The 16,824-nt window shown below is 41.1% G+C and overlaps 1 long non-coding RNA gene across 2 annotated transcripts in view; it reads right to left on the bottom strand.

Annotated features, from left to right (window-relative positions):
* LOC132249485 (uncharacterized) overlaps positions 1 to 2,388 on the bottom strand; it is an 81,272-nt gene extending 78,884 nt beyond the window's left edge. The window contains exon 1 of one of the 2 annotated variants that reach the window (XR_009460961.1): positions 2,147 to 2,388. This is a non-coding gene — a long non-coding RNA (uncharacterized LOC132249485). The remainder of the gene's footprint in view (positions 1 to 2,146) is intronic. The other variant, XR_009460960.1, reaches the window with a different exon arrangement.
* Between the last annotated feature and the right edge of the window lie 14,436 nt (positions 2,389 to 16,824).

The following is a 16,824-nucleotide window of genomic DNA, read 5'->3' on the forward strand; positions in this document are numbered from 1 at the left end:
GAGGGAGCAGGGCAGGGGTGAGTGATTCACTTTGCCCCTACCCCACTCTCTCCTGCACTGTAGCGGTCTCAATCTGCCCCACCCCCCAAGCCCAGGCAGTCATTAAGATTGAAAATAAATTTACCTGCCAGTGGCTGGGCTGGCTGGGATTGCACAGGGTATCTGAATGTGCCCACCCCTCTCCCCCATTGCAGCAGCCTGTGGCTGGGATGCCCTATCTACCACCCTACATTTGGGGGCATGAGCCCTACTAGTACCTACCTTCCACCACCTATGACTGGAGCGCAATGCTTCTGAGGAGAGTCTGAGGGAACTGGGCTTGTTTAGCCTGCAGAGGAGAAGACCTGGGGGGGGGCTGGATTTAATAGCAGCCTTCAAATACCTGAAGGGTTATTCTGAAGAGGATGGAGCTATACTGTTCACAGTGGTTACAGATAATAGAACGAGGAACAATGGTCTCAAACTGCAACAAGGGAAGTTTAGCTTAGATATTAGGAAGACTTTTATCACTGGGAGGGTACTAAAACACTGGAATAGGTTAACCAGAGAGGTGGTAGAATCTCCATCTTGGAAGAGCACAGACCACCTGCAGACACTCCCTCTGCAGGGTAATTGTACCTGAAAGCTTGCAAAGGATATTTTTTTCAACTATTTGAGTTGGTCTAATAAAATATATCAGATTTACCAAAATAACTGTGTCTGCCAACATCCTTGGTGGATTTTTTTGAGACCCAGCTAGACAAAGCCTTGGCTGGGATGATATAGTTGGGAATGATCCTGTTTTGAGCAGGGCTTTGGAGTAGCAGACCTCCTGAGGTCCCTTCCAACCCTAATTTTCTATGATTTGACATATTAGAACATATAGACTAATTTAAAACAATATTTTTCATTTTTGTAGCACCTTCTATCCTCAAGACAATTTACAGACATGAATGAATTAAACTTCAAAACATATGCATCAGGTAAATACCTGCATTTGGCTGATCACCTACTGAAAACAATATCAAAGTAATTTGCAGGAAGTGACTCGGTGCATCTACAAGTTCATTAATGCACTTTTACTAATGTGCATTTATTTTAGTACCTCCATTGTGAGGTACTAGAAAAAGGCACATTAGCCTATTTTAATGCACATTAGCGAAAGCACGCAGTTTGTGACACTTGAATGCGCATTAAAATAGGCTAACGCACATAAAATGCAAGTGTAAACGCACCCTCTTCCATGCCATAAAGGCTGTAAGTTTAAGACAGGCAGCAGCTGCAGGAACTATTTATTTCTAAACAAATCAGTTCAGGTTTGAAAAAAAAATACTTCCTGTTAAATGTGCTTCACTGCAAAAAAATTGTAGGCCCTCTAGCTATCTATCATTAATGGCCAGTTAGGGATTTTGCTTGGACTTTCTTTCCATTACAATTATATTCATATCCATCCATTACTGTGTTCCCAGGGTAACAAATCATGTTCACCTACATGTCAGCTGAATATTTGTGACATTCAGGTTCCTAAAGAGTTTTAAACACCATGATATTTACTTGGTTTGTAATTCATATTCATGCAAATCCCTCATCCCCAACCCAATTCCCTATCCCATCTGCTTCTTCGTATCTAGCCCTCTAGATTACTGGCTTGGGTCATAAATTGAATTACATGTGTGAATTTAAAATATGCCTCTCCTGCATAAACTGATTGTAGTTTCTATTTAAAAGCAGGCCAGTTGCAGCAAAGTGTTCTGAATATTCTTGTTTACTATGCATATGCTTTTGCACATGTGCTCTGGGAGAAATTATTTTTTTATGAGTTACACATGAGTATAAGGTTATTGTTATGAAACTCTTGGTTTACTTTTTATGAATCAAGTATATTTGTAAAAGCAACATCAATTAGGGTTTTCACAATATAGTATCAATTACATTTGTCCCTCGATATCATCTATAGCCCTATTAAACCCAAATAAGTAGAGCTCCAGTCTAAAGGACACATTTTATAACAAATGAAGCCCTACTGCATTATATATCCCACCCTTTTTTTAAGAAAGGGGGTAATTGTATCAGACTGTAGAGAAAAACATATGGCCACCAATCCATGTATATGCTGCAAAAATGGGAATACTATATGTATTTGTAACAGCATTAAAATTGTAATTACCTGAAGGGATAGGAAGGGCTGCCTTGCAGAAGGACAGTGTGAAGAGACAGAGTTTGTCCCTCAGGTGGAGCGAAGCTGCTCTAGAAGTAGCCCTCTTGGAAGTGGGAGGAGAGATCTAACCCCGGCAGGATTTGAATGAGGAACATTAGCAAAAGCTCAGGAAGAGCCCTGACCTGGGATTGGCTGAGGGAGGCCTGTTTAAATCGGGCAGCAATTTTCCCTGCAGAAGGAGAACAGAGGGGAAGAGAGACCAGCTGGAGGTCAGGAAAAGGATCTCACCACAGCTGTGCCTTAAAAAGCCCCTATCAGAGCCCTGCAGAAATAGCAGAGAGAGGCTGCACGGGAGAGAAGCAGCGTATCCTTCTCCCTCTTGTCCCCTTGGAGCTCTGCCAGGGCAGGCACAGGAGAGGAGCTGCCTGTGAGGAGATCCTGGCTGAGTGAGCACAGGAGTGGATGGGGGTGCAGGACTTGGGGGATACTGTCCTGGTTTTATTTGTGAGTGAGAAGGCCCCGGACAGGCTCAAGGAGCCCTGGGCTAGAGGAGACAGGGACTGCTCTAGCCACCAGAAGCCCCGGGGCAGACAGGGCCCAGGGAGGGGCTGTATTTGCTGAGTGCTGTGAGGCTGTGTTGGGCAGGAGAACTGCTACAGCCTGCAGCCCAGACACTGCTCCCTGCTGTGCTAGGGGATGGGGGCCTGGGCAGGAATCGGCTCTCTTGCAAGGACCGCAGGAGAGGAGCCACCGCCTGCTGCACTGAGACCCCTGGAGCTTGGAGAGGGACGCCAGGAGCACGGACAGCCCACAGATCCCATGCAGCCCTGCTCTCTGAGAGACCAAGCCAGAGGCAGTGCACACAGGGTCCTCATAATTACCCTGGAGCAAATAAGTTATAGGCTGAGTGTATAAATAAGTTCTAGATAGCTTATTAGTTGGTGTATCCATGTAGTTATTTATTGGTTCCTTATTTGCTGTGGGTGACTTGTATGCATTCCTCTGGTGTGAGGTGTATCAGAGAATCATTAATCCTTAACCCACCATCACTGAGTTATGTTTGTGCAACACGATTGATTTTATTGTATTCATTATATATTATCTTGTAAATAATTAAATTCTGTGAATAGTTTTATAGAATGGTCTGCAAGACTGATTGTTAGGGTAGGCTCTCTGCTTGGGGACCCTGCAGCATCTACCCAGGGAGCTGAGCAGGGCCACCAGCTACCGGGTACTCCAGGATCCCACTATTCAGGTGAGGGTGCGCAGGTAGCATCGCACCCAGGGTTACATATTTATCCTGTCACTGTTCGGTTCCAAGCAATAGCCACTCTGAGCTATTACAGATCACAAACTGTTCATGAAGGGTAGGTTAAAAGACTGTTGCCAAGTTAGTTGATCCACAGACATAGTTTGACTACCCCAATCTTTAGCCTGTACCCTGGAATCCCATTTTCTCTTCCATAATCACTCTCCTTGGTATTGCTGTTCCATACTCATTCTAGCATAGGTAAAGGTTAACTTGGCTAAATCCAGCTCATCCTCCCAACATTATACCAAATATTCCATGTACAAATTAACAGTTGCAGAACTGAATTCAAACTGCTTTATTGAAATATAGAATGTGTGTCATGCCTGGATATTAAAGATGGGGACAATAAAGGCTCTCATCAACTGTTTCTTTTGACTAGAAAACTTTTATTTTTGTTTATCAGTTTTGTAATTTTGTTGAGATACAGGGATTTTTCAATTACTGAGAAATTGTTCTGTGATTGCTGTTCAACACCCCCCCCCCCCCCCAACTGCTTTTGCAGGGGAAAGTGCATTTAAATAAAATGATCATTTTTATTACAGATGTACAACTGTAAACATTGCAAATGCAATCTATCTGATTTTATTTTGGGTATCAAAATATTTGAACATCTGAGGAAATTTAGCTGGTTATTATGAGTCTCTAATAGTTTTTCCTCTCAAATGTCCAAGAGAAAGTGCTTAGAGAGAGAACATCAAATAAGAATATAGTCAATTTGAAAAAAAGTAAAAATTGTCTTCCATTTATTGCATGACCCTAAATTTCTTAGGCAATTTTTGTATTTTTCTGATCACTTTTTCCTATTTTTAATAAGGACAAGAGCTTTACCTGACTAACCAATAGAAACAGTGAAACACATAAACAGAGTAGACAAACTTGACAAAATGGAAAAAAAAAAAATCTTCATTGTCAGAAGTTGAATGTGCCTAGCTTTCTTTGCTTCAGCTAACATTTTATATGCTGTCTATCTGCTTGTGACTGAACTTTATGGAAGTTTTGCATCAAAACAATTAATCTCTTTCTGAGAGCAAGGCTTTTAAAAACTCATCATTTTGCTGGTGTTTTTAACTTCTGGTAACATTCTGTTTTAAAAGCTCTAGCACTGCTGTGGTCTGGAGTTGAGATTTGAAATTTGGCATGGGGGTGGATTTTTTGACAGTTGTTTTTTGCCCAGATCTATGAAAATCTACTCATTTGGCCAAATTGCAAACCAGTGAAAAATCCCAATTTGAACATGTTCAGTAAAATCTTTGATTTTTCAGCAGCTAAAATCTCTAAAGGTTCAATCCTCATTGAGCATGCATGAGCCTCTTATGGCTTGTGGTGTTAACCATATTACCTACGTGCTAACCCCAGGGTTGCATGAGCAGTCAAACCTTTCCAGTACTGCCTGTTCCAGAACATAGAGCATGGAGCCTGTTTCTCCTGTGTTCTGAGCACCTAGGTAGGGAAGGAAACTATTTAGTCAGCCAAGCAAGAGGAGAAGAAAAACATATTGTACATGGATCTGGTGAGACTAGAAATGGTTGCTAAATGGAGAGAATCTGTGGCTGTATCTTGAGCAAGGGACTGGGACTTGTCTGCTACAAGGGTTGAGGCTGGGACAGACTAGGGGAGGAGAAGCGGATGCAAGATTGGAAACTAGAAGTGAGACCTGGTGAGGGGAACCACTTGATCATCAGGAGAACACTAAGTTTGAACAAAGAGTTGTGGGGAAGGAGCAAAGGGATCCTGGGACTAAGTGGACAAGGAATTTAGAAGATATGTGGGTCAGAGATGGTGAAAGAGAAAGACTTGACTAAGACTTGGACAACCACTATAATTCCTTTTTGAAAAAAAAAAGCTTGTCAAACTCCATCTTTTTTACTACTGGGAGGCTATTCCAAAATCTAATTTCTCTGACAGTTAGAAGCTTACTTCTAATTTCCAATCTAAATGTATTACACCTACTTACTCTCCTGCCAATATTGCCTATTAACTTCTTCCTTTATCCCTTCATGTATTTCAAAAAGAAATCCCCTCTCTCAACCTTAATTTTGCTTCTTACAAGTCCAGCTCTTTTTAAGAAAGTGTCTTCATTCTCCTGATAATCTTCACGGGTGTTTTTTGTACCTCTTCCAGTTTGGATTCATCCTTCTGGAAGGCATGATGCTGAAAGATAGGCAAAATGGTTTTGTTGCAGGCAGGTCATGTCTGACCAACCTCATCTCCTATGATCAAGTAATGAACCGCTTTGATGTGGGAAACGTGGTTGATGTCATATACTTGGATTTTAAAAAGGCCTTCAGTGTGGTCTCCCATGACACTCTTATAAAAAACTGGGGGATTGTGGGCTGGCAGAGTCCATGGGCAGGTAGGTTGGGAACTGTCTAAGGGGTCAAACCCAGAGAGTGTTAGTGGATGGGTCTGTATCATCCTGGCAGGAGGTGGCCAGTGGTCTCCTGCAGGGTTCAGTTCTTGGCCCTGTGCTTTTCAACAACTTTATCAAAGATTTAGATGAGGATGTCGAAAGCATGCTGGCCAAGTTTGCAGACAATACTAAGTTAGGGGGGAAAGTGCTCATGCTAGGGGATAGGATGCAGATCCAAGTGGACCTGGACAAGCTGGAAAAGAGGGCGGAACAGAACCTGATGCAGTTCAGTAAGGATAAATGCAGAGTGCTTCATCTGGGGAGAAGTAACCAGCAACATCAGGGCTGAGGAAGTGATACTTCCTCTCTACTCAGCACTTGCGAGACCCCAGCTGCAGTACTGTGTCCAGTTCTGGGTGCCACACTTCAAAAAAAAATGTGGAGAATTTTGAAAGGGTCTAGAGAAGGGCCACAAGAATGATTAAGGGTCTGGAGGATAAAGTTTATGAGGAAAGACTAAGGGACCTAGGATTATTCAGCCTGGGGAAGAGAAGACTGCTAATTACCATTAGCAATTCCTATTACTTATGTTAAAAAAATCATAGGAATTAAGGGCTGAAGGGACCTTGAAACATCATTGAGCCCAACCCCCCTGCTTTGGGCAGGAATACTGCTGAGATCAAATGATCCCAGAAAGATGTCTGTTCAGTCTCTTCTTGAAGACTTCCAAGGTTGTGGGCTGCACCACCTCCTTGGGAAGCCTATTCCAGATTCTGGTCATCCTTACTATGGAGTTCTTCTTTCTATCCAACCTGAAACCACCCTCTAACCGTTTATGGCCATTGCTTCTTGTCCTCCCCTGGCATGCTCTAGTGAACATTTTTTCTCCCAGCTCCCAATATTCACCCCTTACATACTTATAGATGGCTACCAAGTCCCCCCTAATTCTTCTCTTCCCTAGGCTGAACAATCCGAGGTCATAGATTCATTGATGAATCAGTCTTCTCTTTCCCAGCAACCTTGGAAATCTTCAAGAAGAGACTGCACAGACACCTTGCTGGGATCATTTGAGTAGTATTCCTGCCCAGAACAGGGGGGTTGGACTTGATGATCTTTCAAGGTCCCTTCCATCCCTTAATTTCCATGATTCCATGATTCTTGAGCATAGGTGATAGGAATTGCCAGTGGTATTCCAGTGAGCAAATGGTATTCTACTGTGGCCTTTTGAGGTGTAGCTATAATAGAATGGCATTAATACTCTACTATTGCTAGTGAACATAACTCACATTATCTATCTTGCAACTGAATTGTTTTTTATTCAGCTGTATCACATAGGTGGCTCATAGTAGTTATCCTGCAATTAACTAATGTACCAAGGTATGAGTGTTTAACTTCTCTGAGCGACTCTGCGGACTTCAGATGCATATGGACTCCCTGCAGAGTCAAGGTCTAAGCTGTTAAAGAGCTGTAACTTACTTTAGTTAAAGAAAACTTTAATAAATGATCTGGCCAAAATACATAGAAGTCAAAATGGGAAAGAACAGATGTATGGATTCTGTTTTCTGTGCTGTAGATATATGTAGTTTATGATACAAGAGAAAATATTAATTGGTTTTATATCCAATGGTAATTTTAGGGGTAAATAACATTCAGTGTGTGTGGGGATTTAGCTGCATGATTTCTGTTAATGTTAATGGGACTCATGCAGTCAGATTCTCATTTGTAGGACTCAGTAGTTAACTATTCACACTTCTGATATAACAATCTTTTGATTAGAAGCAGTTACAGTTATGTAGATGTCAAATTTTACCTTGAACTCATAAGTAGACTCAGTTACACAAAACATTAAATATTCTGTGAATAGAACTTTATAAGCCATTTCCCTTTAATTTGTGTTCATCTCACTGAAACACATCCCTTTATCTTCCTATTTTCTTTAAGGCCCCTTTAAAACTTTCATTAGTTTTAATAACTCAGTAAATCTTGTAGGGGACAAGATTTAGTGTCATCAATTGAAACCAGGTGAGACAGAAACTGTATCTGACTTTCTCCCTGTTCATTCTTAGCACTTCTTTGACAGGTATTTTGCTGCTTCTGGATATTGTAGAACTTTGTTCTGTGATTCATTCCATTTATTACTTGGAGAAGTTCATTTTTCCCCTTTCTTTCTGTCTTTCTGTCTGTGATCCCAGTAAATGCTTTTACACTTTTATCTTCATTATCATTTCTACCATTTTACTTACTGGACCCTCAATTTCTTCTCTCAAGGCCATATTCTTACGATCCTTTTTGGCTGTGTTATCATGCTTCACTTCTCTCTCCCCACTAACATTTAATAGCAGTTGTGGAGGGGAGCAGATTCTTTTATAGTGCTCAAGGAAATAAGACAGTAGAAAGTGAGATTTGAATGGAGGTGGAGGACTGTCAAGAAGCCATTTGCAGGTTGCCTGGAAGCTGTTCTAACTTAAGCCAATGGATAAACAGACCCTGGGGACTCTGTGCCTACTAGAAGTAATTGTCATGGCCCTTGTGCTGCGAAAACTCATATTCATTTCTGTTCTTTCCTGAGTTTACATGATCTGGAGCTCAGAAATGCTCTAAAGCTTTTCTCTCTTCTGCACACTCTACTCTCCTGTGCTGAATCCAGTTGCACCTCCACATTCATTACCTATTCAGCTCAGGCAGAGAGATACTTCTGCTGCTTGCTTGCTCAGCATGCTCCAGCACAGGTTTTTCAATGTATTTTCTTTCACTGTATTTAAACATCCCAGCTGCTAAGGAGCAATGTTATTTTCCCTGAAGTAGTATTCAGTGGGACCATTCACTTGTTTAAAGTTGAGTATATGCTTAAATACCTTTCTGATTCATTTCTTAGTCTCCAACAGAACTATGCTTTGTATGAGGGCAAGAATAGGAGGTGTTAATTTTTTGTTGGGCAGTTCTTATCTTCTCTAACAAGCTAATCACTTAATTTCACTCATCACTAGACACAATCCTGCTTTAACTTTATCTAGGCAACTCTTGTTGAGAGAAATGAAGAGCATTTGTAGAAATTATGTACAATTCCCTGCACCACCCTAATCATCCTGTACTATTGGTACTTAGGATTTACTTTTGCTGCCAAAAAGGATAGGAATGGCTAGGCAAAATATAAAATCAGACAAAATGAATCCTGCTGGTTATTTGATACTGTTGCTTATTTGTAATGTACTCTTTTGCAACATTTTTTTTCACCTAATTTTATAAATGTTAGAGAAATAATTAAGATTGATAAATATTCAATTGAGCAACAATTATTTATTATGGCAGTTTATTTTAGGGGAGGTTACAAAGTCTCTATAAAAATGGACTGCGGCTGTTTTTGTGCAGCAAAAGCTTGACCCTTTACAGGTGAAATAGCTTCTATATGGATGCATCTGCGTGTGCTTTACTATGGAGTTGACTAATTAGCTCCACAGTAAAGTGTTGCTTTTTAAATGTGCACCAGTATTAGGGCACAGTAAATTAATTAACTCAATCATAAGATAGTACTGTCCCCAGCAGTACTATCTTACAACAGAGTTAAGCATGATGAAATGCATGTGTAGATGAAGATAGGTGATAGCTGGGGTATGAGGGTGCTAAAGTGCTGGTGTTGCCTACCACTTAGCCACATGGTTCTTTAGGTTCTGCACCCTTGTGCCCCAGCTAGCCAATGTGCCATCAGCCAGAGCCTGCTGCCAGCCCAAGGCTGCTCTGCATTGGTTTCAAGTGCTGCTCTCCCAGATGCAAGCATAGAAGCTGTTTTTAGGAGTAGTTAGCTTCACATTAGTATTAATTTCATATGTGGATTCGTTGTGACAGTGGACTCTCTCACAGCCGGTCTAACTTTTGGCCCACCTACCTGTCTAGGGCAGTCCGCCCACCTGCCTCACATGTCATGCCTTTGATGCAACTAATTAGTAGTTGTTTATAAGTTGGGAGGGGAAGACTGCCCATTTACTGCTCTGATGCAAGGGTGTAATACACAGCTTCTTACTTCCCTACACCACGTCCCATGCCTCACAGATTGTGTCACTAAATGGTTCTGGCCCCACAGTGGGCTTCACACTATACCTGCCTGATGTTTGGACCCTACCTGTATCCTTCCTCCTGAAGCGATCTAATCTCCACCCTTATTCTGGGCTGCAAGACTCCCTAAACTCTCTTCCCTCTTGGCAGTGACCCTCTCTGGGACCTTTGGCCAGACAGGCCCTGGCCTTGCTTCTAGGCTAGTCAGGACTCCAGGCCACTAGCCTCTGGCTGCCCCTTGCAGTGGGCACTCTTGCCTTTTGACTGGTCTGGTCCTGGCTCCAGCATAAGCCAGTCGAGGTTATTTTGGGTAGGTTACTGAGCTACTCACTCTCTCATACAATTCCACCTTCTCAGGCCCACCCACATAGATCCTACTTTACGTGACCTACTCAGTTCTCATGCTCCCCCCCACTGGGACCACTATACTACCTCCTCATCAGGGTTTTTGGGCCTTACAGCCCTTGGGTCTCAGGCCTGATGACATGCCTGGACCCCTTGCCTGTGTCCTTTACGGGGTAACCTACCAGATTGTGGGGACTGAGACTATACTTGCCTTTCCCAAGGGTGACACTGGTGTGGCATTTCCTGGAGACTACCATGCCACAGGCAGCTCTACCACACCATTCTACCCTAGTAGGGTGTAGTTTTAGGTCATTCCCTGGGACCAGGAACCTCCTCCATCCCCATAGTTCCTACCCTGTCCTCTGGGTGTTCTGGGAGCAGCAGCTCTGGCTGGGTGATGTTACTCCAGTAGCATCCCAGCAGCAACTGCCTACTCAACTCTGAGGGCCTCGGTTTACACTGAGGCTGCCCAGCCCCATCCTCCAATCCAGGAACCCTCTTGAGGTCATGTGACCACCTTGTTAGCCTGAACTGTACCTGCCAGCTGCTCCACAGCCTGCTCAAGCTTCTTAAAATGACAGGCACCAAAGGTGCCCTGCCACATGCATCCTGGGTCTATTAAAAGCTTAGTAGATTTATAAAGCAGTATTACTTCATATTAGCCTCTTATTTATAAGATGGCTGACAAAAGTGAACATCTTTACCTGATATGGAAGAAATATTTCTTATCTCTAGGAAAAGATGGATTGGCAAACAAGAGGTACGTGAATTGTCTAAAGAAATGATTTGTGGGGCGAGGTTGGTGTAGCAGGCTGGCTTTTTTACAGAGAGAATTTTTGCTGCTATTCCAATGTCTACATTATTATTGTTGTGTCATGTGTCTCTAATTAGAAATCAATAAAGACACATTAACAAGTGATTAGAAAAAAATCACTAATTCAATTATGTTTTAACCAAACCTATGTAATTCCCATTGAAATAAATGGTGGTAGTTAACGTATATCTAAAGAAAGAATAGGCCCAGGATGATTATAATACAGTCTCATTGAGTTCTTTCTCAATAATTAATATTTATGCTAAAATATCTATTTGGCAAAGGATATGTGGCTTACAGTGCCACATATCCTTTGGTTAGCCACTTAGATTATGCAATTCAATCACTTTGCAGTTTTATAGTACCCTCTATTTGTTGCACCAAACCCAAGTACTCTTAAGTTTATCTAATTCCCCAGCACTGTTGCTTATCATGGTAAAAATAATCAACCTCTGTTCCAAAGTAGTTTGAATACAGAACATCTTGTATGTGGAAGATTTTTAATGTATAGTTGTAAAAAGAACCCCTGCCTCACAATTTTAGAGAGACAATCTTTTAGGCTAAATTGGACTTCCTTATCACCCAGAAAAAAAGCAAACAGGTTTTGTACAAACTATAACTTATTTTTTCCCTTTCTGTCTCAATCATCATACTGTCTGATAAGTGCCCCCTACCTGCTTTATCTGTAATTTCTCTTTCCTATAATTTTCTTCCTCCTAAATCTGTTGTTGCTGTTAATTCTGATTCTTCAGGCCTGATATAGTAAAAAATAGTGTTAGAGATTTTCTCTTTTCAAGACATTGCCCTGTCTCCTAAAATAATGACTGAAATTGTCACTATACAGTGGTCCCAGCTTGCCATACTTTCCCCACCCACCCAATCCTGCTGACATGCTCCAAACACATAAACACACCAGTGAAGAGGAACTAAAGTCATTTGGCAAGGATTCATCTCCAATACACTAGAGACCAAGGTCTTGAGAGCACCCATAGATGGGTGTCCTCAAACAGCCTCACTGTTATAGTGGGTGGTTTGGTATGCATGAGTAGGAGTGGGTGGGCAGAGAGTGGGTGATATGAAACATGCTGCTGCTGCAGTGGAGAACTGTCCTTTATGGGAACAAACAGTGTGAGTTATGGATAAATAATATGTAAACTCTGTAGTGGCTGCAAGCAGGTCATGTCCTTCTCCCTCCAGTTTGGATGGTCAAGTTGGTGTCTGGGTTGGTCCTTGGGTCTCTCCTCTTAATAAAGAAAGAGTAAGAGCTACTGTGACTCTATGGAAACTGTTGGATAAATAATTGCTGGAGGCCAGATTCAGGTTAAATATTAGCTTTGATGAACTCTTTTTAAGTTACACCAAAGCTAGTGAGCTTATGCTGGCTCTGTTTGAGAACAGTGGTTGTTTTGTTTTGATTTTGATTGCTAGGCATCACACACAAAAAGACTTTTCCAGACCCTATTTTACATAAGGTCTGGGACTTTCTGTGAGTAGCTCTTTAGTTTGCAAGTATGTTTGGAGAAAAGCCTTAGAAAGGCTCACATTAATATGTGCTCCACATAAGGAACTGTGAAAGAAAAATTATTGGGACCTGATTTTCCAAATAACTCCAAGCAAAGCAGTTTGCTACACCTTGAAGCTCGCTAACTTCAGTAAGGCCATAGGTCCACTTCCATAGATCAGAGACTTTATCACTTTCACACCTCTTTGCGTTCCCATCTCCTATTTAAAAAACATTGCAATCATTAAGTGAGGGAGATACTAAATGTTTTAATTTAGTAACATGAATTTGTATGATAAATGACAACATATACCACAAACAGTTAATACTCCGGGACTCAGTTGAAATGTGCATTTTTTAAAGAACTAGCTGAATGGATTATTTTTGTGTAAAGTGTTTTTAAATGATTCAGCTAATGGAAACATTTGTAAAATTCTGTCTGTTTGTGCATAATTCAATAGTAAAAAAAAAACCCAGGCACAATTCTTTGGATTAATTATTTGACATGTACTTCTACCATCAAATATGTCAATATTCTAGTGTACAGCATTAATTAAATAGGCCACTGCTTGCTGGCTCTGCATAGCATTCAAAGTTGATGCTTTTTCCTTTTTTATTTTTTATCCACTTGGCAAAATATTGTATATATCATACACATGTTGTATGTTTTATCAAATGATTCATCTTTATTTCTAAAGACACAAGGTAGAAACAGATAGACTTCATTTTTAAATTATCTAAAATAACCTCCTGGAAACCAGAATTGGTTGATAAAAATTACTATGATGGAAGCACTTTTCAGGAAATCTAGTCTCTATGATAGAGAAGTACAATTCTCTTACAAGAGACTGAAAAAGATGAAGCAGAAAATCTTGCAATGTTGGACATCTTTCTGCTGATCAGGGATCTTCATACTTCTGATGTATGAAGGACGATACTCCTTAAGTTCCTTTCAAAAGACACTGCTGACTCCTAATTTTTTTTAAGAAGACCTCACCACTGGCCTCAATAGGGAATTTTACTGAATAAAACTGATGAAACAATATTTCCACAAGATATAACTTCTTTGGTATTCTCTCCCTTCGGCCCCATTCACCCATACTTCTTATCTCTAATATCACCCCCATGTCTCATTTTCCATTAATTATAACTGTGACCACATACAGACATATGAGTCACTGCTCTCCAAGGATAAACCATGAGTGTACAGATGTTCAGGATGTTTCTCCCAGAGCAAAAATGGCTGCTCTGAGATAAAAATAACCTGGGAACAACCAGGATTAAATCGCTCCCAGAAGAGCTATCTTGGGAGAGCAAAAGTCTATGCATATTCTCTTCTGAGAGAAGCCACAGCACAGTCCTTCAGCATTCCAGGGTGCTTTGCTCTTGTTGCCCCTGAGAGAGACAGTTCTGACTGGCCTCTGCTGCTTCAACTGAGCAGGAAATAGAACATGCCCCCTGTGCAATCCTATATCGTATTACAAGGAGAGACAGGTTGGATGACCAGTATGGGTGAGCCTATCAGGGCTACCCTGTGCACTGCTGGCATCTGTTTCTGGGCAGACTCAGGGAGTCTGAAGAGCATACTGAGATCTGTGAACCGAGGCTCCCTGGCTGCGCAGCATAAGTACTGTAAACTCTTTGCTCTTCCGGGACTCGCCATTCAAATGCTTGTTCAGGCATCTCCAGATAAGATTTTCTACCAGAAAAACAAATCTGGGAGAATCCTCCCAGATTATTTGAATGTGTGTACACAGGTACTATTTGCTTAACTTAAGAAGTTAAATGATTGTGTTAAATGATTTCCAGAAATCCTGCTTCTGATTCCAGAATTTTGTGATTTGGTCTTCTATTTCTGTAAACGTTTGAAAGGCTTCAGTGTATGTGTATGTGCGTGGCTTCTACTGTTCCCACCCCAAATTTCCCAGGCATCTTAAAGAAGAAAATCTAATGAGGATGTTTGTTCTTTTGAGACTTGGAATTCAGTTATGCAGATCTCAGATGACTGGATATACATATCAACTTCAGCCTCTTTGTCTGAAGCAAATGCTTTGATTTAAGGAAACCATCAGTACTGTCAGCAAACCCCCTAAAGATTTTAAGGATGGGTCTGTACAGGTTTTGACTATACCTTCATAGTGTATTTATCCATTCATCTCAAGACCCACGTGTATATGTCACCTTTAAGTGCTTATTTGCTTATTTGCAGTTTTATTGATGTTTACAATAATTACACGTGGTATATACTAAACCATGAAGAAAACTGTTAACAAGTTGGTAAGTGGAGCAATGGCCATGATGTCAAAGTGCACAGTGAATGTCTTATCACACACACAAACATATTGCAGGAATTCTTAAAGGTTAAAAAGGCAATTTCTCCATCTTCTGGTTCTCTTAATGTGTTTGACTTCAAAACACATTCATCAACCATGCTTGCCCTTCTACCTTTCTCTTCTAGTTAGTGTTTCAGCAAAACCAAGTTGTTTTTGTAAAGTAGTCTCAAGTGACATTTATTTTCTTAATAATTTGAAAAGGATCCTTAATGCTTTTCTGCTTAAATCATTAAATTTATATCTTCTTGTGATTGACTTATGGCCCGATCAAAAACTGCCTGATTCCTAAGGTGCAGCTTATGTAGAACTTGGGTACGAGAGCTTCAGACCCACATTTGCCACCTATCAAAACAGTACTTTAACTAGTCTAGACACTAGGCTATGAGTGAGGGCATTTCCCTCCATCCTATTGAAGATGGGTCACTATGCAATCAAGGGCGCAAAATGCATATAACCAAAAAGGGAGTAAGTAACAAGTAGCACAATTTATTGTCCAGTATTAGAACTTTTCCCATGGAGAGGGAAAACTTGTATTCGGATCCTCTAACTCATACTTTTTGTTCCCATTTGACTAGTTACCTCTATTTATATGCACACAAATATGTGCTTAAATGGTTTTCTGAGTTGCAGCATAAAATACAGCATGGTCTGGAGGTGCACCACTCAGGTAAAGGACTGCACAAAGGATGGCACCGCAGATCCTAAAGCCAGGATGGCCAACGTGCACAGATGTATGTGTGTGCATGTGGGACATGGCAGACCAGGGAGGGGACGGACTGTACAGTGTCAGATAGGGCAGGCAGCAGGAAGTGGAAGGTCTGGAACAGCCTGCCACCGGAGGTGGTTCAAGCGCCTTCATTGAACACCTTCAAGATGAAACTGGATGCTTATCTTGCTGGGATCCTATGACCCCAGCTGACTTCCTGCCCTTTGGGCGGGGGGCTGGACTCGATGATCTTCCGAGGTCCCTTCCAGCCCTAATGTCTATGAAATCTATGAAATCAGATCAGGCACAGAGCACAGGACAGGAATTAGAGAGCAGAGTGGAGGATTGGGAAGAGGAAAGGAACTGGAATGGCACTTGGGGAGGGCACAAGGCTTAATTCATGGATGCTTGCCAAAAAGGTTATCTTCCACTGTCCTAAATGCTCCCAATCAGGGTAGGACAGACTAATCACAAGATGTTTTTAGGGTGTCTGCCTCCCTCCTGTGCCATAGAAAGAGTATGCAATTGCAGGGTACACTCTAAGCTGTAATTTAATAAATTGGAAGGTGATATGGATGGAAGGTTAGTGACTTTTCTGTATAAGTTATTTTGGTTAATAAAGATGATGGAGGATTGGATAAGACTATATGGGAAAAATGTGACACCATTGGTTGAATAGTAGCTTTGTGATTTTCCTCAGTACAAATCAGATCTGTATTATTCTCATTTGTCTCCATTTTTGCAATATATCTTAAGTCTGGTGGAGATTGCAAAATATCTGTCAGTTGCATTAACATCATGGATGGATTTGACCTTGAATTCTTAATATTTGAGAAGTTTTAGAATTTAGGGACCAAAAATTTATCTGGTATTAATCATGTAATTCTATAATTACATATTTACTACATGTGGTGTCTCCAAGAACAATACTGAGATCAAACATTCTAAAATGGGCCTGACATGGTAAGAAAAACAGATAGTAACACTAACACTGCACTCAAATATTGCCATTGCCTAGCAATAGAAGATTATGGAAAAATATTTATTGAACTGCAGACTACAGTATTAAACTGTGATGTATTGTGCATTAGTCATTCTATATGATACTGTTTCTTTAAATGTGGCAATGTTGTGTGCTTCCTTAGGCACCAGGTTTACTTTCAGCTTCTGTTCCTGTTCAGAACAATAAAGTTACCAGCCAGGTAAGCTATGTGGTGCTTTCTGTGCTAGTCTAATCTCCCCACTACAAGACATAACAACTCAGAAGGAAGAAAAG

This window comes from Alligator mississippiensis, chromosome 3, assembly GCF_030867095.1.
Source record: "Alligator mississippiensis isolate rAllMis1 chromosome 3, rAllMis1, whole genome shotgun sequence".
In the NCBI taxonomy this organism is placed as follows: Eukaryota; Metazoa; Chordata; order Crocodylia; family Alligatoridae; genus Alligator; species Alligator mississippiensis.